Raw genomic sequence first — 25,993 nt, 5'->3', positions numbered from 1 at the left:
ACTATGGATTAAAGCATTTAATGTCAATGGCCATTCTAAGCTGAATGTCCCTGTTCTCGTCAGATCACAGAAGTTACACAGCTTAAGGCCTCGCTAGTACAAGTGTGGGAGACTGTCTGGGAATCCGTGGTGCGGTTGACTTTTTATTATGTCGTTTAGATTTTGTTTCACAATAGATTAAATAGGACTATGGATTAAAGCATTTAACGTCAATGGCCATTCTAAGCTGAATGTGCCTGCTCTCGTCAGATCGCAGAAGTTACACAGCTTAAGGCCTCGCTAGTACCAGTGTGGGAGACTGTCTGGGAATCCGTGGTGCGGTTGAATTTTTATTATGTCGTTTAGATTTTGTTTCACAATCGATTAAAAAGGACTATGGATTAAAGCATTTAATGTCAATGGCCATTCTAAGCTGAATGTACCTGCTCTCGTCAGATCGCAGAAATTACACAGCTTAAGGCCTCGCTAGTACCAGTGTGGGAGACTGTCTGGGAATCCGTGGTGCGGTTGACTTTTTATTATGTCGTTTAGATTATGTTTCACAATCGATTAAAAAGGACTATGGATTAAAGCATTTAATGTCAATGGCCATTCTAAGCTGAATGTGCCTGCTCTCGTCAGATCGCAGAAGTTACACAGCTTAAGGCCTCGCTAGTACCAGTGTGGGAGACTGTCTGGGAATCCGTGGTGTGGTTGACTTTTTATTATGTCGTTTAGATTTTGTTTCACAATCGATTAAAAAGGACTATGGCTTAAAGCATTTAATGTCAATGGCCATTCTAAGCTGAATGTCCCTGCTCTCGTCAGATCGCAGAAGTTATACAGCTTAAGGCCTCGCTAGTACCAGTGTGGGAGACTGTCTGGGAATCCGTGGTGCGGTTGACTTTTTATTATGTTGTTTAGATTTTGTTTCACAATAGATTAAATAGGACTATGGATTAAGGCTTTTAATGTCAATGGCGATTCTAAGCTGAATGTGCCTGCTCTTGTCAGATCGCAGAAGTTACACAGCTTAAGACCTCGCTAGTACCAGTGTGGGAGACTGTCTGGGAATCCGTGGTGCAGTTGACTTTTTATTATGTCGTTTAGATTTTGTTTCACAATCGATTAAAAAGGACTATGGATTAAAGCATTTAATGTCAATGGCCATTCTAAGCTGAATGTGCCTGCTCTCGTCAGATTGCAGAAGTTACTCAGCTTAAAACCTCGCTAGTACCAGTGTGGGAGACTGTCTGGGAATCCGTGGTGCGGTTGACTTTTTATTATGTCGCTTAGATTTTGTTTCACAATCGATTAAAAAGGACTATGGATTAAAGCGTTTAATGTCGATGGCCATTCTAAGCTGAATGTGCCTGCTCTCGTCAGATCGCAGAAGTTACACAGCTTAAGGCCTCGCTAGTACCAGTGTGGGAGACTGTCTGGGAATCCGTGGTGCGGTTGAATTTTTATTATGTCGTTTAGATTTTGTTTCACAATCGATTAAAAAGGACTATGGATTAAAGCATTTAATGTCAATGGCCATTCTAAGCTGAATGTCCCTGCTCTCGTCAGATCGCAGAAGTTACACAGCTTAAGGCCTCGCTAGTATCAGTGTGGGAGACTGTCTGGGAATCCGTGATGCGGTTGACTTTTTATTATGTCGTTTAGATTTTGTTTCACAATCGATTAAAAAGGACTATGGATTAAAGCATTTAATGTCAATGGCCATTCTAAGCTGAATGTGCCTGCCCTCGTCAGATCGCAGAAGTTACACAGCTTAAGGCCTCGCTAGTACCAGTGTGGGAGACTGTCTGGGAATCCGTGGTGCGGTTGACTTTTTATTATGTCATTTAGATTTTGTTTCACAATCGATTAAAAAGGACTATGGATTAAAGCATTTAATGTCAATGGCCATTCTAAGCTGAATGTGCCTGCTCTCGTCAGATCGCAGAAGTTACACAGCTTAAGGCCTCGCTAGTACCAGTGTGGGAGACTGTCTGGGAATCCGTGGTGCGGTTGACTTTTTATTATGTCGTTTAGATTTTGTTTCACAATCGATTAAAAAGGACTATGGATTAAAGCATTTAATGTCAATGGCCATTCTAAGCTGAATGTGCCTGCTCTCGTCAGATCGCAGAAGTTACACAGCTTAAGGCCTTGCTAGTACCAGTGTGGGAGACTGTCTGGGAATCCGTGGTGTGGTTGAATTTTTATTATGTCGTTTAGATTTTGTTTCACAATCGATTAAAAAGGACTATGGATTAAAGCATTTGATGTCAATGGCCATTCTAAGCTGAATGTCCCTGCTCTCGTCAGATCGCAGAAGTTACACAGCTTAAGGCCTCGCTAGTACCAGTGTGGGAGACTGTCTGGGAATCCGTGGTGCGGTTGACTTTTTATTATGTCGTTTAGATTTTGTTTCACAATCGATTAAAAAGGACTATGGATTAAAGCATTTAATGTCAATGGCCATTCTAAGCTGAATGTGCCTGCTCTCGTCAGATCGCAGAAGTTACACAGCTTAAGGCCTCGCTAGTACCAGTGTGGGAGACTGTCTGGGAATCCGTGGTGTGCTTGACTTTTTATTATGTCGTTTAGATTTTGTTTCACAATAGATTAAATAGGACAATGGATTAAAGGATTTAACGTCAATGGCCATTCTAAGCTGAATGTGCCTGCTCTCGTCAGAACGCAGAAGTTACACAGCTTAAGGCCTCGCTAGTACCAGTGTGGGAGACTGTCTGGGAATCCGTGGTGCGGTTGATTTTTTATTATGTCGTTTAGATTTTGTTTCACAATCGATTAAAAAGGACTATGGATTAAAGTATTTAATGTCAATGGCCATTCTAAGCTGAATGTCCCTGCTCTCGTTAGATCACAGAAGTTACACAGCTTAAGGCCTCGCTAGTACCAGTGTGGGAGACTGTCTGGGAATCCGTGGTGCGGTTGACTTTTTATTATGTTGTTTAGATTTTGTTTCACAATAGATTAAATAGGACTATGGATTAAGGCTTTTAATGTCAATGGCCATTCTAAGCTGAAAGTGCCTGCTCTCGTCAGATCGCAGAGGTTACACAGCTTAAGGCCTCGCTAGTACCAGTGTGGGAGACTGTCTGGGAATCCGTGGTGCGCTTGCCTTTTTATTATGTCGTTTAGATTTTGTTTCACAATAGATTAAATAGGACTATGGATTAAAGGATTTAACGTCAATGGCCATTCTAAGCTGAATGTGCCTGCTCTCGTCAGAACGCAGAAGTTACACAGCTTAAGGCCTCGCTAGTACCAGTGTGGGAGACTGTCTGGGAATCCGTGGTGCGGTTGATTTTTTATTATGTCGTTTAGATTTTGTTTCACAATCGATTAAAAAGGACTATGGATTAAAGCATTTAATGTCAATGGCCATTCTAAGCTGAATGTCCCTGTTCTCGTCAGATCACAGAAGTTACACAGCTTAAGGCCTCGCTAGTACAAGTGTGGGAGACTGTCTGGGAATCCGTGGTGCGGTTGACTTTTTATTATGTTGTTTAGATTTTGTTTCACAATAGATTAAATAGGACTATGGATTAAGGCTTTTAATGTCAATGGCCATTCTAAGCTGAAAGTGCCTGCTCTCGTCAGATCGCAGAAGTTACACAGCTTAAGGCCTCGCTAGTACCAGTGTGGGAGACTGTCTGGGAATCCGTGGAGCGGTTGAATTTTTATTATGTCGTTTAGATTTTGTTTCACAATCGATTAAAAAGGACTATGGATTAAAGCATTTAACGTCAATGGCCATTCTAAGCTGAATGTCCCTGCTCTCGTCAGATCGCAGAAGTTACACAGCTTAAAATCTCGCTAGTACCAGTATGGGAGACTGTCTGGGAATCCGTGGTGCGGTTGACGTTTTATTATGTCGTTTAGATTTTGTTTCACAATCGATTAAAAAGGACTATGGATTAAAGTATTTAATGTCGATGGCCATTCTAAGCTGAATGTCCCTGCTCTCGTCAAATCGCAGAAGTTACACAGCTTAAGGCCTCGCTAGTACCAGTGTGGGAGACACTCTGGGAATCCGTGGTGCGGTTGACTTTTTATTATGTTGTTTAGATTTTGTTTCACAATGGATTAAATAGGACTATGGATTAAGGCTTTTAATGTCAATGGCCATTCTAAGCTGAATGTGCCTGCTCTCGTCAGATCGCAGAAGTTACACAGCTTAAGACCTCGCTAGTACCAGTGTGGGAGACTGTCTGGGAATCCGTGGTGCGGTTGACTTTTTATTATGTCGTTTAGATTTTGTTTCACAATCGATTAAAAAGGACTATGGATTAAAGCATTTAATGTCAATGCCCATTCTAAGCTGAATGTGCCTGCTCTCGTCAGATCGCAGAAGATACACAGCTTAAGGCCTCGCAAATACCAGTGTGGGAGACTGTCTGGGAATCCGTGGTGCAGTTGACTTTTTATTATGTCGTTTAGATTTTGTTTCACAATCGATTAAAAAGGACTATGGATTAAAGCATTTAATGTCAATGGCCATTCTAAGCTGAATGTGCCTGCTCTCGTCAGATCGCAGAAGTTACACAGCTTAAGGCCTCGCTAGTACCAGTGTGGGAGACTGTCTGGGAATCCGTGGTGCAGTTGACTTTTTATTATGTCGTTTAGATTTTGTTTCACAATCGATTAAAAAGGACTATGGATTAAAGCATTTAATGTCAATGGCCATTCTAAGCTGAATGTGCCTGCTCTCGTCAGATCGCAGAAGTTACACAGCTTAAGGCCTTGCTAGTACCAGTGTGGGAGACTGTCTGGGAATCATTGGTGCGGTTGACTTTTTATTATGTCGTTTAGATTTTGTTTCACAATAGATTAAATAGGACTATGGATTAAAGCATTTAACGTCAATGGCCATTCTAAGCTGAATGTGCCTGCTCTCGTCAGATCGCAGAAGTTACACAGCTTAAGGCCTCGCTAGTACCAGTGTGGGAGACTGTCGGGGAATCCGTGGTGCGGTTGCATTTTTATTATGTCGTTTAGATTTTGTTTCACAATCGATTAAAAAGGACTATGGATTAAAGCGTTTAATGTCAATGGCTATTCTAAGCTGAATGTCCCTGCTCTCGTCAGATCGCAGAAGTTACACGGCTTAAGGCCTCGCTAGTACCAGTGTGGGAGACTGTCTGGGAATCCGTGGTGCGGTTGCCTTTTTATTATGTCGTTTAGATTTTGCTTCACAATCGATTAAAAAGGACTATGGATTAAAGCATTTAATGTCAATGGCCAGTCTAAGCTGAATGTGCCTGCTCTTGTTAGATCGCAGAACTTACACAGCTTAACGCCTCGCTAGTACCAATGTGGGAGACTGTCTGGGAATCCGTGGTGCGGTTGACTTTTTATTATGTCGTTTAGATTTTGTTTCACAATAGATTAAATAGGACTATGGATTAAAGCATTTAACGTCAGCTTAGGCTGAATGTGCCTTCTCTCGTCAGATCGCAGAAGTTACACAGCTTAAGGCCTCGCTAGTACCAGTGTGGGAGACTGTCTGGGAATCCGTGGTGCGGTTGACTTTTTATTATGTCGTTTCGATTTTGTTTCACAATCGATTAAAAAGGACTATGGATTAAAGCATATAATGTCAGTGGCCATTCTAAGCTGAATGTGCCTGCTCTCGTCAGATCGCAGAAGTTACACAGCTTAAGGCCTTGCTAGTACCAGTGTGGGAGACTGTCTGGGAATCCGTGGTGCGGTTGGCTTTTTATTATGTTGTTTAGATTTTGTTTCACAATAGATTAAATAGGACTATGGATTAAGGCTTTTAATGTCAATGGCCATTCTAAGCTGAATGTGCCTGCTCTCGTCAGATCGCTGAAGTTACACAGCTTGAGGCCTCGCTAGTACCAGTGTGGGAGACTGTCTGGCAATCCGTGGTGCGGTTGAATTTTTATTATGTCGTTTAGATTTTGTTTCACAATCGATTAAAAAGGACTATGGATTAAAGCATTTAATGTCAATGGCTATTCTAAGCTGAATGTCCCTGCTCTCGTCAGATCGCAGAAGTTACACAGCTTAAGGCCTCGCTAGTACCAGTGTGGGAGACTGTCTGGGAATCCGTGGTGCGGTTGACTTTTTATTATGTCGTTTAGATTTTGTTTCACAATCGATTAAAAAGGACTATGGATTAAAGCATTTAATGTCAATGGCCAGTCTAAGCTGAATGTGCCTGCTCTTGTTAGATCGCAGAACTTACACAGCTTAACGCCTCGCTAGTACCAGTGTGGGAGACTGTCTGGAAATCCGTGGTGCGGTTGACTTTTTATTATGTCGTTTAGATTTTGTTTCACAATCGATTAAAAAGGACTATGGATTAAAGCATTCAATGTCAATGGCCATTCTAAGCAGAATGTGCCTGCTCTCGTCAGATCGCAGAAGTCACGCAGCTTAAGGCCTCGCTAGTACCAGTGTGGGAGACTGTCTGGGAATCCGTGGTGCGGTTGACTTTTTATTATGTCGTTTAGATTTTGTTTCACAATAGATTAAATAGGACTATGGATTAAGGATTTTAATGTCAATGGCCATTCTAAGCTGAATGTGCCTGCTCTTGTTAGATCGCAGAAGTTACACAGCTTAACGCCTCGCTAGTACCAGTGTGAGAGACTGTCTGGGAATCCGTGGTGCGGTTGACTTTTATTATGTCGTTTAGATTTTGTTTCACAATCGATTAAAAAGGACTATGGATTAAAGCATTTAATGTCAATTGCCATTCTAAGCTGAATGTCCCTGCTCTCGTCAGATAGCAGAAGTTACACAGCTTAAGGCCTCGCTAGTACCAGTGTGGGAGACTGTCTGGGAATCCGTGGTGCGGTTGATTTTTTATTATGTCGTTTAGATTTTGTTTCACAATCGATTAAAAAGGACTATGGATTAAAGCATTTAATGTCAATGGCCATTCTAAGCTGAATGTGCCTGCTCTCGTCAGATCGCAGAAGTTACACAGCTTAAGGCCTCGCTAGTACCAGTGTGGGAGACTGTCTGGGAATCCGTGGTGCGGTTGACTTTTTATTATGTCGTTTAGATTTTGTTTCACAATCGATTAAAAAGGACTATGGATTAAAGCATTTAATGTCAATGGCCATTCTAAGCTGAATGTGCCTGCTCTCGTCAGATCGCAGAAGTTACACAGCTTAAGGCCTCGCTAGTACCAGTGTGGAAGACTGTCTGGGAATCCGTGGTGCGGTTGACTTTTTATTATGTCGTTTAGATTTTGTTTCACAATAGATTAAATAGGACTATGGATTAAAGCATTTAACGTCAATGGCCATTCTAAGCTGAATGTGCCTGCTCTCGTCAGAACGCAGAAGTTACACAGATTAAGGTCTCGCTAGTACCAGTGTGGGAGACTGTCTGGGAATCCGTGGTGCGGTTGATTTTTTATTATGTCGTTTAGATTTTGTTTCACAATCGATTAAAAAGGACTATGGATTAAAGCATTTAATGTCAATGGCCATTCTAAGCTGAATGTGCCTGCTCTCGTCAGATCGCAGAAGTTACACAGCTTAATGCCTCGCTAGTACCAGTGTGGGAGACTGTCTGGGAATCCGTGGTGCGGTTGCCTTTTTATTATGTCGTTTAGATTTTGTTTCACAATCGATTAAAAAGGACTATGGATTAAAGCATTTAATGTCAATGGCCATTCTAAGCTGAATGTGCCTGCTCTCGTCAGATCGCAGAAGTTACACAGCTTAAGGCCTCGCTAGTACCAGTGTGGGAGACTGTCTGGGAATCCGTGGTGCGGTTGACTTTTTATTATGTCGTTTAGATTTTGTTTCACAATAGATTAAATAGGACTATGGATTAAAGCATTTAATGTCAATGGCCATTCTAAGCTGAATGTGCCTGCTCTCGTCAGATCGCAGAAGTTACACAGCTTAAGGCCTCGCTAGTACCAGTGTGGGAGACTGTCTGGGAATCCGTGGTGCGGTTGACTTTTTATTATGTCGTTTAGATTTTGTTTCACAATCGATTAAAAAGGACTATGGATTAAAGCATTTAACGTCAATGGCCATTCTAAGCTGAATGTCCCTGCTCTCGTCAGATAGCAGAAGTTACACAGCTTAAGGCCTCGTTAGTACCAGTGTGGGAGACTGTCTGGGAATCTGTGGTGCGGTTGATTTTTTATTATGTCGTTTAGATTTTGTTTCACAATCGATTAAAAAGGACTATGGATTAAAGCATTTAATGTCAATGGCCATTCTAAGCTGAATGTGCCTGCTCTCGTCAGATCGCAGAAGTTACACAGCTTAAGGCCACGCTAGTACCAGTGTGGGAGACTGTCTGGGAAATCCGTGGTGCGGTTGACTTTTTATTATGTCGTTTAGATTTTGTTTCACAATCGATTAAAAAGGACTATGGATTAAAGCATTTAATGTCAATGGCCATTCTAAGCTGAATGTGCCTGCTCTCGGCAGATCGAAGAAGTTACACAGCTTAAGGCCTCGCTAGTACCAGTGTGGGAGACTGTCTGGGAATCCGTGGTGCGGTTGACTTTTTATTATGTCGTTTAGATTTTGTTTCACAATCGATTAAAAAGGACTATGGATTAAAGCATTTAATGTCAATGGCCATTCTAAGCTGAATGTGCCTGCTCTCGTCAGATCGCAGAAGTTACACAGCTTAAGGCCTCGCTAGTACTAGTGTGGAAGACTGTCTGGGAATCCGTGGTGCGGTTGACTTTTTATTATGTCGTTTAGATTTTGTTTCACAATAGATTAAATAGGACTATGGATTAAAGCATTTAACGTCAATGGCCATTCTAAGCTGAATGTGCCTGCTCTCGTCAGAACGCAGAAGTTACACAGATTAAGGTCTCGCTAGTACCAGTGTGGGAGACTGTCTGGGAATCCGTGGTGCGGTTGAATTTTTATTATGTCGTTTAGATTTTGTTTCACAATCGATTAAAAAGGACTATGGATTAAAGCATTTAACGTCAATGGCCATTCTAAGCTGAATGTGCCTGCTCTCGTCAGAATGCAGAAGTTACACAGCTTAAGGCCTCGCTAGTACCAGTGTGGGAGACTGTCTGGGAATCCGTGGTGCGGTTGGCTTTTTATTATGTTGTTTAGATTTTGTTTCACAATAGATTAAATAGGACTATGGATTAAGGCTTTTAATGTCAATGGCCATTCTAAGCTGAATGTGCCTGCTCTCGTCAGATCACAGAAGTTACACAGCTTAAGGCCTCGCTAGTACCAGTGTGGGAGACTGTCTGGGAATCCGTGGTGCGGTTGACTTTTTATTATGTCGTTTAGATTTGTTTCACAATCGATTAAAAAGGACTATGGATTAAGGCGTTTAATGTCAATGGCCATTCTAAGCTGAATGTGCCTGCTCTCGTTAGATCGCAGAAGTTACACAGCTTAAGGCCTCGCTAGTACCAGTGTGGGAGACTGTCTGTGAATCCGTGGTGCGGTTGACTTTTTATTATGTCGTTTAGATTTTGTTTCACAATAGATTAATTAGGACTATGGATTAAAGCATTTAACGTCAATGGCCATTCTAAGCTAAATGTGCCTGCTCTCGTCAGATCGCAGAAGTTACACAGCTTAAGGCCTCGCTAGTACCAGTGTGGGAGACTGTCTTTGAATCCGTGGTGTGGTTGAATTTTTATTATGTCGTTTAGATTTTGTTTCACAATCGATTAAAAAGGACTATGGATTAAAGCATTTAATGTCAATGGCCATTCTAAGCTGAATGTCCCTGCTCTCGTCAGATAGCAGAAGTTACACAGCTTAAGGCCTCGCTAGTACCAGTGTGGGAGACTGTCTGGGAATCCGTGGTGCGGTTGACTTTTTATTATGTCGTTTAGATTTTGTTTCACAATAGATTAAATAGGACTATGGATTAAAGCATTTAACGTCAATGGACATTCTAAGCTGAATGTGCCTGCTCTCGTCAGATCGCAGAAGTTACACAGCTTAACGCCTCGCTAGTACCAGTGTGAGAGACTGTCTGGGAATCCGTGGTGCGGTTGACTTTTATTATGTCGTTTAGATTTTGTTTCACAATCGATTAAAAAGGACTATGGATTAAAGCATTTAATGTCAATGGCCATTCTAAGCTGAATGTCCCTGCTCTCGTCAGATAGCAGAAGTTACACAGCTTAAGGCCTCGCTAGTACCAGTGTGGGAGACTGTCTGGGAATCCGTGGTGCGGTTGATTTTTTATTATGTCGTTTAGATTTTGTTTCACAATCGATTAAAAAGGACTATGGATTAAAGCATTTAATGTCAATGGCCATTCTAAGCTGAATGTGCCTGCTCTCGTCAGATCGCAGAAGTTACACAGCTTAAGGCCTCGCTAGTACCAGTGTGGGAGACTGTCTGGGAATCCGTGGTGCGGTTGACTTTTTATTATGTCGTTTAGATTTTGTTTCACAATCGATTAAAAAGGACTATGGATTAAAGCACTTAATGTCAATGGCCATTCTAAGCTGAATGTGCCTGCTCTCGGCAGAGCGCAGAAGTTACACAGCTTAAGGCCTCGCTAGTACCAGTGTGGGAGACTGTCTGGGAATCCGTGGTGCGGTTGACTTTTCATTATGTCGTTTAGATTTTGTTTCACAATCGATTAAAAAGGACTATGGATTAAAGCATTTAATGTCAATGGCCATTCTAAGCTGAATGTGCCTGCTCTCGTCAGATCGCAGAAGTTACACAGCTTAAGGCCTCGCTAGTACCAGTGTGGAAGACTGTCTGGGAATCCGTGGTACGGTTGACTTTTTATTATGTCGTTTAGATTATGTTTCACAATAGATTAAATAGGACTATGGATTAAAGCATTTAACGTCAATGGCCATTCTAAGCTGAATGTGCCTGCTCTCGTCAGAACGCAGAAGTTACACAGATTAAGGTCTCGCTAGTACCAGTGTGGGAGACTGTCTGGGAATCCGTGGTGCGGATGAATTTTTATTATGTCGTTTAGATTTTGTTTCACAATCGATTAAAAAGGACTATGGATTAAAGCATTTAACGTCAATGGCCATTCTAAGCTGAATGTCCCTGCTCTCGTCAGATAGCAGAAGTTACACAGCTTAAGGCCTCGTTAGTACCAGTGTGGGAGACTGTCTGGGAATCTGTGGTGCGGTTGATTTTTTATTATGTCGTTTAGATTTTGTTTCACAATCGATTAAAAAGGACTATGGATTAAAGCATTTAATGTCAATGGCCATTCTAAGCTGAATGTGCCTGCTCTCGTCAGATCGCAGAAGTTACACAGCTTAAGGCCACGCTAGTACCAGTGTGGGAGACTGTCTGGGAATCCGTGGTGCGGTTGACTTTTTATTATGTCGTTTAGATTTTGTTTCACAATCGATTAAAAAGGACTATGGATTAAAGCATTTAATGTCAATGGCCATTCTAAGCTGAATGTGCCTGCTCTCGGCAGATCGCAGAAGTTACACAGCTTAAGGCCTTGCTAGTACCAGTGTGGGAGACTGTCTGGGAATCCGTGGTGCGGTTGACTTTTTATTATGTCGTTTAGATTTTGTTTCACAATCGATTAAAAAGGACTATGGATTAAAGCATTTAATGTCAATGGCCATTCTAAGCTGAATGTGCCTGCTCTCGTCAGATCGCAGAAGTTACACAGCTTAAGGCCTCGCTAGTACTAGTGTGGAAGACTGTCTGGGAATCCGTGGTGCGGTTGACTTTTTATTATGTCGTTTAGATTTTGTTTCACAATAGATTAAATAGGACTATGGATTAAAGCATTTAACGTCAATGGCCATTCTAAGCTGAATGTGCCTGCTCTCGTCAGAACGCAGAAGTTACACAGATTAAGGTCTCGCTAGTACCAGTGTGGGAGACTGTCTGGGAATCCGTGGTGCGGTTGAATTTTTATTATGTCGTTTAGATTTTGTTTCACAATCGATTAAAAAGGACTATGGATTAAAGCATTTAACGTCAATGGCCATTCTAAGCTGAATGTGCCTGCTCTCGTCAGAATGCAGAAGTTACACAGCTTAAGGCCTCGCTAGTACCAGTGTGGGAGACTGTCTGGGAATCCGTGGTGCGGTTGGCTTTTTATTATGTTGTTTAGATTTTGTTTCACAATAGATTAAATAGGACTATGGATTAAGGCTTTTAATGTCAATTGCCATTCTAAGCTGAATGTGCCTGCTCTCGTCAGATCACAGAAGTTACACAGCTTAAGGCCTCGCTAGTACCAGTGTGGGAGACTGTCTGGGAATCCGTGGTGCGGTTGACTTTTTATTATGTCGTTTAGATTTGTTTCACAATCGATTAAAAAGGACTATGGATTAAGGCGTTTAATGTCAATGGCCATTCTAAGCTGAATGTGCCTGCTCTCGTTAGATCGCAGAAGTTACACAGCTTAAGGCCTCGCTAGTACCAGTGTGGGAGACTGTTTGTGAATCCGTGGTGCGGTTGACTTTTTATTATGTCGTTTAGATTTTGTTTCACAATAGATTAATTAGGACTATGGATTAAAGCATTTAACGTCAATGGCCATTCTAAGCTAAATGTGCCTGCTCTCGTCAGATCGCAGAAGTTACACAGCTTAAGGCCTCGCTAGTACCAGTGTGGGAGACTGTCTTTGAATCCGTGGTGTGGTTGAATTTTTATTATGTCGTTTAGATTTTGTTTCACAATCGATTAAAAAGGACTATGGATTAAAGCATTTAGTGTCAATGGCCATTCTAAGCTGAATGTCCCTGCTCTCGTCAGATAGCAGAAGTTACACAGCTTAAGGCCTCGCTAGTACCAGTGTGGGAGACTGTCTGGGAATCCGTGGTGCGGTTGACTTTTTATTATGTCGTTTAGATTTTGTTTCACAATAGATTAAATAGGACTATGGATTAAAGCATTTAACGTCAATGGACATTCTAAGCTGAATGTGCCTGCTCTCGTCAGAACGCAGAAGTTACACAGCTTAAGGCCTCGCTAGTACCAGTGTGGGAGACTGTCTGGGAATCCGTGGTGCGGTTGAATTTTTATTATGTTGTTTAGATTTTTTTTCACAATAGATTAAATAGGACTATGGATTAAGGCTTTTAATGTCAATGGCCATTCTAAGCTGAATGTGCCTGCTCTCGTCAGATCGCAGAAGTTACACAGCTTAAGGCCTCGCTAGTACCAGTGTGGGAGACTGTCTGGGAATCCGTGGTGCGGTTGACTTTTTATTATGTCGTTTAGATTTTGTTTCACAATCGATTAAAAAGGACTATGGATTAAAGCATTTAATGTCAATGGCCATTCTAAGCTGAATGTGCCTGCTCTCGTCAGATCGCTGAAGTTACACAGCTTAACGCCTCGCTAGTACCAGTGTGAGAGACTGTCTGGGAATCCGTGGTGCTGTTGACTTTTATTATGTCGTTTAGATTTTGTTTCACAATCGATTAAAAAGGACTATGGATTATAGCATTTAATGTCAATGGCCATTCTAAGCTGAATGTCCCTGCTCTCGTCAGATAGCAGAAGTTACACAGCTTAAGGCCTCGCTAGTACCAGTGTGGGAGACTGTCTGGGAATCCGTGGTGCGGTTGATTTTTTATTATGTCGTTTAGATTTTGTTTCACAATCGATTAAAAAGGACTATGGATTAAAGCATTTAATGTCAATGGCCATTCTAAGCTGAATGTGCCTGCTCTCGTCAGATCGCAGAAGTTACACAGCTTAAGGCCTCGCTAGTACCAGTGTGGGAGACTGTCTGGGAATCCGTGGTGCGGTTGACTTTTTATTATGTCGTTTAGATTTTGTTTCACAATCGATTAAAAAGGACTATGGATTAAAGCATTTAATGTCAATGGCCATTCTAAGCTGAATGTGCCTGCTCTCGTCAGATCGCAGAAGTTACACAGCTTAAGGCCTCGCTAGTACCAGTGTGGGAGACTGTCTGGGAATCCGTGGTGCGGGTGACTTTTTATTATGTCGTTTAGATTTTGTTTCACAATCGATTAAAAAGGACTATGGATTAAAGCATTTAATGTCAATGGCCATTCAAAGCTGAATGTGCCTGCTCTCGTCAGATCGCAGAAGTTACACAGCTTAAGGCCTCGCTAGTACCAGTGTGGGAGACTGTCTGGGAAACTGTGGTGCGGTTGACTTTTCATTATGTCGTTTAGATTTTGTTTCACAATAGATTAAATAGGACTATGGATTAAGGCTTTTAATGTCAATGGCCATTCTAAGCTGAATGTGCCTGCTCTCGTCAGATCACAGAAGTTACACAGCTTAAGGCCTCGCTTGTACCAGTGTGCGAGACTGTCTGGGAATCCGTGGTGCGGTTGACTTTTTATTATGTCGTTTAGATTTTGTTTCACAATCGATTAAAAAGGACTATGGATTAAAGCACTTAATGTCAATGGCCATTCGAAGCTGAATGTGCCTGCTCTCGTTAGATCGCAGAAGTTTCACAGCTTAAAACCTCGCTAGTACCAGTCTGGGAATCCGTGGTGCGGTTGACTTTTTATTATGTCGTTTAGATTTTGTTTCACAATAGATTAAATAGGAATATGGATTAAGGCTTTTAATGTCAGTGGCCATTCTAAGCTGAATGTGCCTGCTCTCGTCAGATCGCAGAAGTTACACAGCTTAAGGCCTCGCTAGTACCAGTGTGGGAGACTGTCTGGGAATCCGTGGTGCGGTTGAATTTTTATTATGTCGTTTAGATTTTGTTTCACAATCGATTAAAAAGGACTATGGATTAAAGCATTTAATGTCAATGGCCATTCTAAGCTGAATGTCCCTGCTCTCGTCAGATTGCAGAAGTTACACAGCTTAAGGCCTCGCTAGTACCAGTGTGGGAGACTGTCTGGGAATCCGTGGTGCGGTTGACTTTTTATTGTCGTTTAGAAATTGTTTCACAATCGATTAAAAAGGACTATGGATTAAAGCATTTAATGTCAATGGCCATTCTAAACTGAATGTGCCTGCTCTCGTCAGATCGCAGAAGTTACACAGCTTAAGGCCTCGCTAGTACCAGTGTGGGAGACTGTCTGGGAATCCGTGGTGCGGTTGACTTTTTATTATGTCGTTTAGATTTTGTTTCACAATCGATTAAAAAGGACTATGGATTAAAGCATTTAATGTCAATGGCCATTCTAAGCTGAATGTGCCTGCTTTTGTTAGATCGCAGAAGTTACACAGCTTAACGCCTCGCTAGTACCAATGTGGGAGACTGTCTGGGAATCCGTGGTGCGGTTAACTTTGTATTATGTCGTTTAGATTTTGTTTCACAATAGATTAAATAGGACTATGGATTAAAGCGTTTAACGTATTTGGCCATTCTAAGCTGAATGTACCTGCTCTCGTTAGATCGCAGAAGTTACACAGCTTAATGCCTCGCTAGTACCAGTGTGGGAGACTGTCTGGGAATCCGTGGTGCGGTTGACTTTTTATTATGTCGTTTAGATTTTGTTTCACAATCGATTAAAAAGGACTATGGATTAAAGCATTTAATGTCAATAGCCATTCTAAGCTGAATGTCCATGCTCTCGTCAGATCGCAGAAGTTACACAGCTTAAGGCCTTGCTAGTACCAGTGTGGGAGACTGTCTGGGAATCCGTGGTGCGGTTGACTTTTTATTATGTCGTTTCGATTTTGTTTCACAATCGATTAAAAAGGACTATGGATTAAAGCATTTAATGTCAATGGCCATTCTAAACTGAATGTCCCTGCTCTCGTCAGATCGCAGAAGTTACACAGCTTAAGGCCTCGCTAGTACCAGTGTGGGATACTGTCTGGGAATCCGTGGTGCGGTTGACTTTTTATTATGTCGTTTAGATTTTGTTTCACAATCGATTAAAAAGGACTATGGATTAAAGCATTTAATGTCAATGGCCATTCGATGCTGAATGTGCCTGCTCTCGTTAGATCGCAGAAGTTTCACAGCTTAAAACCTCGCTAGTACCAGTGTGGGAGACTGTCTGGGAATCCGTGGTGCGGTTGACTTTTTATTATGTCGTTTAGATTTTGTTTCACAATCGATTAAAAAGGACTATGGATTAAAGCATTTAATGTAAATGGCCATTCTAAGCTGAATGTGCCTGCTCTCGTTAGATCGCAGAAGTTACACAGCTTAACGCCTCGCTAGTTCCAGTGTGGGAGACTGTCTGGGAATCCGTGGTGCGGTTGACTTTTTATTATGTCGTTTAGATTTTGTTTCACAATAGATTAAATAGGACTATGGATTAAAGAATTTAACGTCAATGGCCATTCTAAGCTGAATGTGCCTTCTATCGTCAGATCGCAGAAGTTACACAGCTTAAGGCCTCGCTAGTACCAGTGTGGGAGACTGTCTGGGAATCCGTGGTGCGGTTGACTTTTTATTATGTCGTTTAGATTTTGTTTCACAATCGATTAAAAAGGACTATGGATTAAAGCATTTAATGTCAATGGCCATTCTAAGCTGAATGTCCCTGCTCTCGTCAGATCGCAGAAATAACACAGCTTAAGGCCTCGCTAGTACCAGTGTGGGAGACTGTCTGGGAATCCGTGGTGCGGTTGACTTTTTATTATGTCGTTTAGATTTTGTTTCACAATAGATTAAATAGGACTATGGATTAAGGCATTTAACGTCAATGGCCATTCTAAGCTGAATGTCCCTGCTCTCGTCAGATCGCAGAAGTTACACAGCTTAAGGCCTCGCTAGTACCAGTGTGGGAGACAGTCTGGGAATCCGTGGTGCGGTTGACTTTTTATTATGTTGTTTAGATTTTGTTTCACAATAGATTAAATAGGACTATGGATTAAGGCTTTTAATGTCAATGGCCATTCTAAGCTGAATGTGCCTGCTCTCATTAGATCGCAGAAGTTACACAGCTTAACGCCTCGCTAGTACCAGTGTGGGAGACTGTGTGGGAATCCGTGGTGCAGTTGACTTTTTATTATGTCGTTTAGATTTTGTTTCACAATCGATTAAAAAGGACTATGGATTAATGCATTTAATGTCAATGGCCATTCTAAGCTGAATGTGACTGCTCTCGTTAGATCGCAGAAGTTACACAGCTTAACGCCTCGCTAGTACCAGTGTGGGAGACTGTGTGGGAATCCGTGGTGCGGTTGACTTTTTATTATGTCGTTTAGATTTTGTTTCACAATAGATTAAATAGGACTATGGATTAAAGAATTTAACGTTAATGGCCATTCTAAGCTGAATGTGCCTGCTCTCGTCAGGTCGCAGAAGTTACACAGCTTAAGGCCTCGCTAGTACCAGTGTGGGAGACTGTCTGGGAATCCGTGGTGCGGTTGAATTTTATTATGTCGTTTAGATTTTGTTTCACAATCGATTAAAAAGGACTATGGATTAAAGCATTTAATGTCAATGGCCATTCTAAGCTGAATGTCCCTGCTCTCGTCAGATCGCGGAACTTACACAGCTTAAGGCCTCGTTAGTACCAGTGTGGGAGACTGTCTGGGAGTCCGTGGTGCGGTTGGCTTTTTATTATGTTGTTTAGATTTTGTTTCACAATAGATTAAATAGGACTATGGATTAAGGTTTTTAAAGTCAGTGGCCATTCTAAGCTGAATGTGCCTGCTCTCGTCAGATCTCAGAAGTTACACAGCTTAAGGCCTCGCTAGTACCAGTGTGGGAGACTGTCTGGGAATCCGTGGTGCGGTTGAATTTTTATTATGCCGTTTAGATTTTGTTTCACAATCGATTAAAAAGGACTATGGATTAAAGCATTTAATGTCAATGGCCATTCTAAGCTGAATGTCCCTGCTCTCGTCAGATTGCAGAAGTTACACCGCTTAAGGCCTCGCTAGTACCAGTGTGGGAGACTGTCTGGGAATCCGTGGTGCGGTTGACTTTTTATTATGTCGTTTAGATTTTGTTTCACAATCGATTAAAAAGGACTATGGATTAAAGCATTTAATGTCAATGGCCATTCTAAACTTAATGCGCCTGCTCTCGTCAGATCGCAGAAGTTACACAGCTTAAGGCCTCGCTAGTACCAGTGTGGGAGACTGTCTGGGAATCCGTGGTGCGGTTGACTTTTTATTATGTCGTTTAGATTTTGTTTCACAATCGATTAAAAAGGACTATGGATTAAAGCATTTAATGTCAATGGCCATTCTAAGCTGAATGTGCCTGCTTTTGTTAGATCGCAGAAGTTACACAGCTTAACGCCTCGCTAGTACCAATGTGGGAGACTGTCTGGGAATCCGTGGTGCGGTTAACTTTGTATTATGTCGTTTAGATTTTGTTTCACAATAGATTAAATAGGACTATGGATTAAAGCGTTTAATGTATTTGGCCATTCTAAGCTGAATGTACCTGCTCTCGTTAGATCGCAGAAGTTACACAGCTTAATGCCTCGCTAGTACCAGTGTGGGAGACTGTCTGGGAATCCGTGGTGCGGTTGACTTTTTATTATGTCGTTTAGATTTTGTTTCACAATCGATTAAAAAGGACTATGGATTAAAGCATTTAATGTCAATAGCCATTCTAAGCTGAATGTCCATGCTCTCGTCAGATCGCAGAAGTTACACAGCTTAAGGCCTCGCTAGTACCAGTGTGGGAGACTGTCTCGGAATCCGTGGTGCGGTTGACTTTTTATTATGTCGTTTCGATTTTGTTTCACAATCGATTAAAAAGGACTATGGATTAAAGCATTTAATGTCAATGGCCATTCTAAACTGAATGTCCATGCTCTCGTCAGATCGCAGAAGTTACACAGCTTAAGGCCTCGCTAGTACCAGTGTGGGAGACTGTCTGGGAATCCGTGGTGCGGTTGACTTTTTATTATGTCGTTTAGATTTTGTTTCACAATCGATTAAAAAGGACTATGGATTAAAGCATTTAATGTCAATAGCCATTCGAAGCTGAATGTGCCTGCTCTCGTTAGATCGCAGAAGTTTCACAGCTTAAAACCTCGCTAGTACCAGTGTGGGAGACTGTCTGGGAATCCGTGGTGCGGTTGACTTTTTATTATGTCGTTTAGATTTTGTTTCACAATCGATTAAAAAGGACTATGGATTAAAGCATTTAATGTCAATGGCCATTCTAAGCTGAATGTGCCTGCTCTCGTTAGATCGCAGAAGTTACACAGCTTAACGCCTCGCTAGTTCCAGTGTGGGAGACTGTCTGGGAATCCGTGGTGCGGTTGACTTTTTATTATGTCGTTTAGATTTTGTTTCACAATAGATTAAATAGGACTATGGATTAAAGCATTTAACGTCAATGGCCATTCTAAGCTGAATGAGCCTGCTCTCGTCAGAACGCAGAAGTTACACAGCTTAATGCCTCGCTAGTACCAGTGTGGGAGACTGTCTGGGAATCCGTGGTGCGGTTGAATATTTATTATGTCGTTTAGATTTTGTTTCACAATCGATTAAAAAGGACTATGGATTAAAGCATTTAATGTCAATGGCCATTCTAAGCTGAATGTCCCTGCTCTCGTCAGATCGCGGAAGTTACACAGCTTAAGGCCTCGCTAGTACCAGTGTGGGAGACTGTCTGGGAATCCGTGGTGCGGTTGGCTTTTTATTATGTTGTTTAGATTTTGTTTCACAATAGATTAAATAGGACTATGGATTAAGGCTTTTAATGTCAGTGGCCATTCTAAGCTGAATGTGCCTGCTCTCGTCAGATCGCAGAAGTTACACAGCTTAAGGCCTCGCTAGTACCAGTGTGGGAGACTGTCTGGGAATCCGTGGTGCGGTTGACTTTTTATTATGTTGTTTAGATTTTGTTTCACAATCGATTAAAAAGGACTATGGATTAAAGCATTTAATGTCAATGGCCATTCTAAACTGAATGTGCCTGCTCTCGTCAGATCGCAGAAGTTACACAGCTTAAGGCCTCGCTAGTACCAATGTGGGAGACTGTCTGGGAATCCGTGGTGCGGTTGAGTTTTTATTATGTCGTTTAGATTTTGTTTCACAATCGATTAAAAAGGACTATGGATTAAAGCATTTAATGTCAATGGCCATTCTAAGCTGAATGTCCCTGCTCTCGTCAGATAGCAGAAGTTACACAGCTTAAGGCCTCGCTAGTACCAGTGTGGGAGACTGTCTGGGAATCCGTGGTGCGGTTGACTTTTTATTATGTCGTTTAGATTTTGTTTCACAATCGATTAAAAAGGACTATGGATTAAAGCATTTAATGTCAATGGCCATTCTAAGCTGAATTCGCCTGCTCTCGTCAGATCGCAGAAGTTACACAGCTTAAGGCCTCGCTAGTACCAGTGTGGGAGACTGTCTGGGAATCCGTGGTGCGGTTGACTTTTTATTATGTCGTTTAGATTTTGTTTCACAATCGATTAAAAAGGACTATGGATTAAAGCATTTAATGTCAATGGCCATTCTAAGCTGAATGTGCCTGCTCTCGTCAGATCGCAGAAGTTACACAGCTTAAGGCCTCGCTAGTACCAGTGTGGGAGACTGTCTGGGAATCCGTGGTGCGGTTGACTTTTTATTATGTCGTTTAGATTTTGTTTCACAATAGATTAAATAGGACTATGGATTTAAGCATTTAACGTCAATGGCCATTCTAAGCTGAATGTGCCTGCTCTCGTCAGATCGCAGAAGTTACACAGCTTAAGGCCTCGCTAGTACCAGTGTGGGAGACTGTCTGGGAATCCGTGGTGCGGTTGACTTTTTATTATGTCGTTTAGATTTTGTTTCACATTCGATTAAAAAGGACTATGGATTAAAGCATTTAAAGTCAATGGCCATTCTAAGCTGAATGTGCCTGCTCTCGTCAGATCGCAGAAGTTACACAGCTTAAGGCCTCGCTAGTACCAGTGTGGGAGACTCTCTGGGAATCTGTGGTGCGGTTGACTTTTTATTATGTTGTTTAGATTTTGTTTCACAATAGATTAAATAGGACTATGGATTAAGGCTTTTAAAGTCAATGGCCATTCTAAGCTGAATGTGCCTGCTCTCGTCAGATCGCAGAAGTTACACAGCTTAAGGCCTCGCTAGTACCAGTGTGGGAGACTGTCTGGGAATCCGTGGAGCGGTTGACTTTTTATTATGTCGTTTAGATTTTGTTTCACAATCGATTAAAAAGGACTATGGATTAAACCATTTAATGTCAATGGCCATTCTAAGCTGAATGTGCCTGCTCTCGTCAGATCGCAGAAGTTACACAGCTTAAGGCCTCGCTAGTACCAGTGTGGGAGACTGTCTGGGAATCCGTGGTGCGGTTGACTTTTTATTATGTCGTTTAGATTTTGTTTCACAATCGATTAAAAAGGACTATGGATTAAAGCATTTAATGTCAATGGCCATTCTAAGCTGAATGTCCCTGCTCTCGTCAGATCGCAGAAGTTACACAGCTTAAGGCCTCGCTAGTACCAGTGTGGGAGACTGTCTGGGAATCCGTGGTGCGGTTGACTTTTTATTATGTCGTTTAGATTTTGTTTCACAATCGATTAAAAAGGACTATGGATTAAAGCATTTAATGTAAATGGCCATTCTAAGCTGAATGTGCCTGCTCTCGTCAGATCGCAGAAGTTACACAGCTTAAGGCCTCGCTAGTACCAGTGTGGGAGACTGTCTGGGAATCCGTGGTGCGGTTGACTTTTTATTATGTCGTTTAGATTTTGTTTCACAATAGATTAAATAGGACTATGGATTAAAGCATTTAACGTCAATGGCCATTCTAAGCTGAATGTGCCTGCTCTCGTCAGATCGCAGAAGTTACACAGCTTAAGGCCTCGCTAGTACCAGTGTGGGAGACTGTCTGGGAATACGTGGTGCGGTTGACTTTTTATTATGTCGTTTAGATTTTGTTTCACAATCGATTAAAAAGGACTATGGATTAAAGCATTTAATGTCAATGGCCATTCTAAGCTGAATGTGCCTGCTCTCGTCAGATCGCAGAAGTTACACAGCTTAAGGCCTCGCTAGTACCAGTGTGGGAGACTGTCTGGGAATCCGTGGTGCGGTTGACTTTTTATTATGTCGTTTAGATTTTGTTTCACAATCGATTAAAAAGAACTATGGATTAAAGCATTTAATGTTAATGGCCATTCTAAGCTGAATGTGCCTGCTCTCGTTAGATTGCAGAAGTTACACAGCTTAACGCCTCGCTAGTACCAGTGTGGGAGACTGTTTGGGAATCCGTGGTGCGGTTGACTTTTTATTATGTCGTTTAGATTTTGTTTCACAATCGATTAAAAAGGACTATGGATTAAAGCATTTAATGTCAATGGCCATTCTAAGCTGAATGTGCCTGCTCTCGTCAGATCGCAGAAGTTACACAGCTTAAGGCCTCGCTAGTACCAGTGTGGGAGACTGTCTGGGAATGCGTGGTGCGGTTGACTTTTTATTATGTCGTTTAGATTTTGTTTCACAATCGATTAAAAAGGACTATGGATTAAAGCATTTAATGTCAATGGCCATTCTAAGCTGAATGTGCCTGCTTTCGTTAGATCGCAGAAGTTACACAGCTTAACGCCTCGCTAGTACCAGTGTGGGAGACTGTCTGGGAATCCGTGGTGCGGTTGACTTTTTATTATGTCGTTTAGATTTTGTTTCACAATCGATTAAAAAGGACTATGGATTAAAGCATTTAATGTCAATGGCCATTCTAAGCTGAATGTGCCTGCTCTCGTCAGATCGCAGAAGTTACACAGCTTAAGGCCTCGCTAGTACCAGTGTGGGAGACTGTCTGGGAATCCGTGGTGCGGTTGACTTTTTATTATGTCGTTTAGATTTTGTTTCACAATCGATTAAAAAGGACTATGGATTAAAGCATTTAATGTCAATGGCCATTCTAAGCTGAATGTGCCTGCTCTCGTCAGATCGCAGAAGTTACACAGCTTAAGGCCTCGCTAGTACCAGTGTGGGAGACTGTCTGGGAATCCGTGGTGCGGTTGACTTTTTATTATGTCGTTTAGATTTTGTTTCACAATCGATTAAAAAGAACTATGGATTAAAGCATTTAATGTTAATGGCCATTCTAAGCTGAATGTGCCTGCTCTCGTTAGATCGCAGAAGTTACACAGCTTAACGCCTCGCTAGTACCAGTGTGGGAGACTGTTTGGGAATCCGTGGTGCGGTTGACTTTTTATTATGTCGTTTAGATTTTGTTTCACAATCGATTAAAAAGGACTATGGATTAAAGCATTTAATGTCAATGGCCATTCTAAGCTGAATGTGCCTGCTCTCGTCAGATCGCAGAAGTTACACAGCTTAAGGCCTCGCTAGTACCAGTGTGGGAGACTGTCTGGGAATGCGTGGTGCGGTTGACTTTTTATTATGTCGTTTAGATTTTGTTTCACAATCGATTAAAAAGGACTATGGATTAAAGCATTTAATGTCAATGGCCATTCTAAGCTGAATGTGCCTGCTTTCGTTAGATCGCAGAAGTTACACAGCTTAACGCCTCGCTAGTACCAGTGTGGGAGACTGTCTGGGAATCCGTGGTGCGGTTGACTTTTTATTATGTCGTTTAGATTTTGTTTCACAATCGATTAAAAAGGACTATGGATTAAAGCATTTAATGTCAATGGCCATTCTAAGCTGAATGTGCCTGCTCTCGTCAGATCGCAGAAGTTACACAGCTTAAGGCCTCGCTAGTACCAGTGTGGGAGACTGTCTGGGAATCCGTGGTGCGGTTGACTTTTTATTATGTCGTTTAGATTTTGTTTCACAATCGATTAAAAAGGACTATGGATTAAAGCATTTAATGTCAATGGCCATTCTAAGCTGAATGTGCCTGCTCTCGTCAGATCGCAGAAGTTACACAGCTTAAGGCCTCGCTAGTACCAGTGTGGGAGACTGTCTGGGAATCCGTGGTGCGGTTGACTTTTTATTATGTCGTTTAGATTTTGTTTCACAATCGATTAAAAAGGACTATGGATTAAACCATTCAATGTCTATGGCCATTCTAAGCTGAATGTGCCTGCTCTCGTCAGATTGCAGAAGTTACACAACTTAAGGCCTCGCTAGTACCAGTGTGGGAGACTGTCTGGGAATCCGTGGTGCGGTTGACTTTTTGTTATGTCGTTTAGATTTTGTTTCACAATAGATTAAATAGGACTATGGATTAAAGCATTTAACGTCAATGGCAATTCTAAGCTGAATGTTCCTGCTCTCGTCAGAACGCAGAAGTTACACAGCTTAAGGCCTCGCTAGTACCAGTGTGGGAGACAGTCTGGGAATCCATGGTGCGGTTGACTTTTTATTATGTTGTTTAGATTTTGTTTCACAATAGATTAAATAGGACTTTGGATTAAGGCTTTTAATGTCAATTCCCATTCTAAGCTGAATTTGCCTTCTCTCGTTAGATCGCAGAAGTTACACAGCTTAACGCTTCGCTAGTACCAGTGTGGGAGACTGTCTGGGAATCCGTGGTGCGGTTGACTTTTTATTATGTCGTTTAGATTTTGTTTCACAATAGATTAAATAGGACTATGGATTAAAGCATTTAACGTCAATGGCCATTCTAAGCTGAATGTGCCTGCTCTCGTCAGATCGCAGAAGTTACACAGCTTAAGGCCTCACCAGTACCAGTGTGGGAGACTGTCTGGGAATCCGTGGTGCGGTTGACTTTTTATTATGTTGTTTAGATTTTGTTTCACAATAGATTAAATAGGATTTTGGATTAAGGCTTTTAATGTCAATGGCCATTCTAAGCTGAATTTGCCTTCTCTCGTTAGATCGCAGAAGTTACACAGCTTAACGCTTCGCTAGTACCAGTGTGGGAGACTGTCTGGGAATCCGTGGTGCGGTTGACTTTTTATTATGTCGTTTAGATTTTGTTTCACAATAGATTAAATAGGACTATGGATTAAAGCATTTAACGTCAATGGCCATTCTAAGCTGAATGTGCCTGCTCTCGTCAGATCGCAGAAGTTACACAGCTTAAGGCCTCACCAGTACCAGTGTGGGAGACTGTCTGGGAATCCGTGGTGCGGTTGACTTTTTATTATGTCGTTTAGATTTTGTTTCACAATTGATTAAAAAGGACTATGGATTAAAGCATTTAATGTCAATGGCCATTCTAAGCTGAATGTGCCTGCTCTCGTCAGAACGCAGAAGTTACATAGCTTAAGGCCTCACCAGTACCAGTGTGGGAGAGTATCTGGGAATCCGTGGTGCGGTTGCATTTTTATTATGTCGTTTAGATTTTGTTTCACAATCGATTAAAAAGGACTATGGATTAAAGCATTTAATGTCAATGGCCATTCTAAGCTGAATGTCCCTGCTCTCGTCAGATCGCAGAAGTTACACAGCTTAAGGCCTCGCTAGTACCAGTGTGGGAGACTGTCTGGGAATCCGTGGTGCGGTTGAATTTTTATTATGTCGTTTAGATTTTGTTTCACAATAGATTAAATAGGACTATGGATTAAAGCATTTAACGGCAATGGCCATTCTAAGCTGAATGTGCCTGCTCTCGTCAGATCGCAGAAGTTACACAGCTTAAGGCCTCGCTAGTACCAGTGTGGGAGACTGTCTGGGAATCCGTGGTGCGGTTGAATTTTTATTATGTCGTTTAGATTTTGTTTCACAATCGATTAAAAAGGACTATGGATTAAAGCATTTAATGTCAATGGCCATTCTAAGCTGAATGTCCCTGCTCTCGTCAGATCGTAGAAGTTACACAGCTTAAGGCCTCACCAGTACCAGTGTGGGAGACTGTCTGAGAATCCGTGGTGCGGTTGACTTTTTATTATGTCGTTTAGATTTTGTTTCACAATTGATTAAAAAGGACTATGGATTAAAGCATTTAATGTCAATGGCAATTCTAAGCTGAATGTGCCTGCTCTCGTCAAAACGCAGAAGTTACACAGCTTAAGGCCTCACTAGTACCAGTGTGGGAGACTGTCTGGGAATCCATGGTGCGGTTGAATTTTTATTATGTCGTTTAGATTTTGTTTCACAATCGATTAAAAAGGACTATAGATTAAAGCATTTAATGTCAATGGCCATTCTAAGCTGAATGTCCCTGCTCTCGTCAGATCGCAGAAGTTACACAGCTTAAGGCCTCGCTAGTACCAGTGTGGGAGACTGTCTGGGAATCCGTGGTGCGGTTGACATTTTATTATGTCGTTTAGATTTTG

The 25,993-nt window shown here is 41.8% G+C and overlaps 1 protein-coding gene and 52 pseudogenes across 4 annotated transcripts in view; all 53 read left to right on the top strand.

Annotated features, from left to right (window-relative positions):
* Positions 1-25,993, top strand: part of NFIC (nuclear factor I C) — an 863,572-nt gene that overhangs the window by 589,913 nt on the left and 247,666 nt on the right. The window lies entirely within an intron of this gene.
* On the top strand, positions 23-141 carry LOC142736797 (5S ribosomal RNA; annotated as a pseudogene).
* LOC142736661 (5S ribosomal RNA) lies at positions 209-327 on the top strand (annotated as a pseudogene).
* LOC142680037 (5S ribosomal RNA) lies at positions 395-513 on the top strand (annotated as a pseudogene).
* On the top strand, positions 581-699 carry LOC142733396 (5S ribosomal RNA; annotated as a pseudogene).
* LOC142725533 (5S ribosomal RNA) lies at positions 767-885 on the top strand (annotated as a pseudogene).
* Positions 953-1,071, top strand: LOC142693766 (5S ribosomal RNA; annotated as a pseudogene).
* LOC142738100 (5S ribosomal RNA) lies at positions 1,325-1,443 on the top strand (annotated as a pseudogene).
* LOC142699321 (5S ribosomal RNA) lies at positions 1,511-1,629 on the top strand (annotated as a pseudogene).
* On the top strand, positions 1,697-1,815 carry LOC142737004 (5S ribosomal RNA; annotated as a pseudogene).
* LOC142713195 (5S ribosomal RNA) lies at positions 1,883-2,001 on the top strand (annotated as a pseudogene).
* On the top strand, positions 2,069-2,187 carry LOC142685306 (5S ribosomal RNA; annotated as a pseudogene).
* On the top strand, positions 2,255-2,373 carry LOC142728002 (5S ribosomal RNA; annotated as a pseudogene).
* LOC142721410 (5S ribosomal RNA) lies at positions 2,627-2,745 on the top strand (annotated as a pseudogene).
* Positions 2,813-2,931, top strand: LOC142669416 (5S ribosomal RNA; annotated as a pseudogene).
* LOC142721293 (5S ribosomal RNA) lies at positions 3,185-3,303 on the top strand (annotated as a pseudogene).
* On the top strand, positions 3,371-3,489 carry LOC142736795 (5S ribosomal RNA; annotated as a pseudogene).
* Positions 3,557-3,675, top strand: LOC142666024 (5S ribosomal RNA; annotated as a pseudogene).
* On the top strand, positions 3,929-4,047 carry LOC142711062 (5S ribosomal RNA; annotated as a pseudogene).
* Positions 4,115-4,233, top strand: LOC142734563 (5S ribosomal RNA; annotated as a pseudogene).
* LOC142715982 (5S ribosomal RNA) lies at positions 4,487-4,605 on the top strand (annotated as a pseudogene).
* LOC142737979 (5S ribosomal RNA) lies at positions 4,673-4,791 on the top strand (annotated as a pseudogene).
* Positions 4,859-4,977, top strand: LOC142695424 (5S ribosomal RNA; annotated as a pseudogene).
* LOC142674895 (5S ribosomal RNA) lies at positions 5,045-5,163 on the top strand (annotated as a pseudogene).
* Positions 5,596-5,714, top strand: LOC142738089 (5S ribosomal RNA; annotated as a pseudogene).
* On the top strand, positions 5,968-6,086 carry LOC142735995 (5S ribosomal RNA; annotated as a pseudogene).
* Positions 6,340-6,458, top strand: LOC142737549 (5S ribosomal RNA; annotated as a pseudogene).
* Positions 6,711-6,829, top strand: LOC142673704 (5S ribosomal RNA; annotated as a pseudogene).
* Positions 6,897-7,015, top strand: LOC142713184 (5S ribosomal RNA; annotated as a pseudogene).
* On the top strand, positions 7,083-7,201 carry LOC142736023 (5S ribosomal RNA; annotated as a pseudogene).
* Positions 7,269-7,387, top strand: LOC142684555 (5S ribosomal RNA; annotated as a pseudogene).
* Positions 7,641-7,759, top strand: LOC142713173 (5S ribosomal RNA; annotated as a pseudogene).
* On the top strand, positions 7,827-7,945 carry LOC142713162 (5S ribosomal RNA; annotated as a pseudogene).
* LOC142709008 (5S ribosomal RNA) lies at positions 8,386-8,504 on the top strand (annotated as a pseudogene).
* Positions 8,572-8,690, top strand: LOC142734607 (5S ribosomal RNA; annotated as a pseudogene).
* Positions 8,944-9,062, top strand: LOC142736418 (5S ribosomal RNA; annotated as a pseudogene).
* Positions 10,245-10,361, top strand: LOC142701800 (5S ribosomal RNA; annotated as a pseudogene).
* LOC142697517 (5S ribosomal RNA) lies at positions 11,175-11,291 on the top strand (annotated as a pseudogene).
* On the top strand, positions 13,034-13,150 carry LOC142701789 (5S ribosomal RNA; annotated as a pseudogene).
* Positions 13,219-13,337, top strand: LOC142706107 (5S ribosomal RNA; annotated as a pseudogene).
* Positions 13,591-13,707, top strand: LOC142701778 (5S ribosomal RNA; annotated as a pseudogene).
* LOC142711961 (5S ribosomal RNA) lies at positions 19,528-19,644 on the top strand (annotated as a pseudogene).
* Positions 20,086-20,202, top strand: LOC142704308 (5S ribosomal RNA; annotated as a pseudogene).
* Positions 20,272-20,388, top strand: LOC142701769 (5S ribosomal RNA; annotated as a pseudogene).
* On the top strand, positions 20,458-20,574 carry LOC142701751 (5S ribosomal RNA; annotated as a pseudogene).
* Positions 21,016-21,132, top strand: LOC142701740 (5S ribosomal RNA; annotated as a pseudogene).
* On the top strand, positions 21,202-21,318 carry LOC142709997 (5S ribosomal RNA; annotated as a pseudogene).
* Positions 21,574-21,690, top strand: LOC142695656 (5S ribosomal RNA; annotated as a pseudogene).
* Positions 21,760-21,876, top strand: LOC142701729 (5S ribosomal RNA; annotated as a pseudogene).
* Positions 22,504-22,620, top strand: LOC142701718 (5S ribosomal RNA; annotated as a pseudogene).
* Positions 22,690-22,806, top strand: LOC142701708 (5S ribosomal RNA; annotated as a pseudogene).
* On the top strand, positions 23,434-23,550 carry LOC142701697 (5S ribosomal RNA; annotated as a pseudogene).
* LOC142701686 (5S ribosomal RNA) lies at positions 23,620-23,736 on the top strand (annotated as a pseudogene).

The sequence above is a fragment of the Rhinoderma darwinii genome, chromosome 1 (genome assembly GCF_050947455.1).
Source record: "Rhinoderma darwinii isolate aRhiDar2 chromosome 1, aRhiDar2.hap1, whole genome shotgun sequence".
NCBI classification, from domain to species: Eukaryota; Metazoa; Chordata; class Amphibia; order Anura; family Rhinodermatidae; genus Rhinoderma; species Rhinoderma darwinii.
This window is presented reverse-complemented; position numbering and strand designations above follow the sequence as displayed.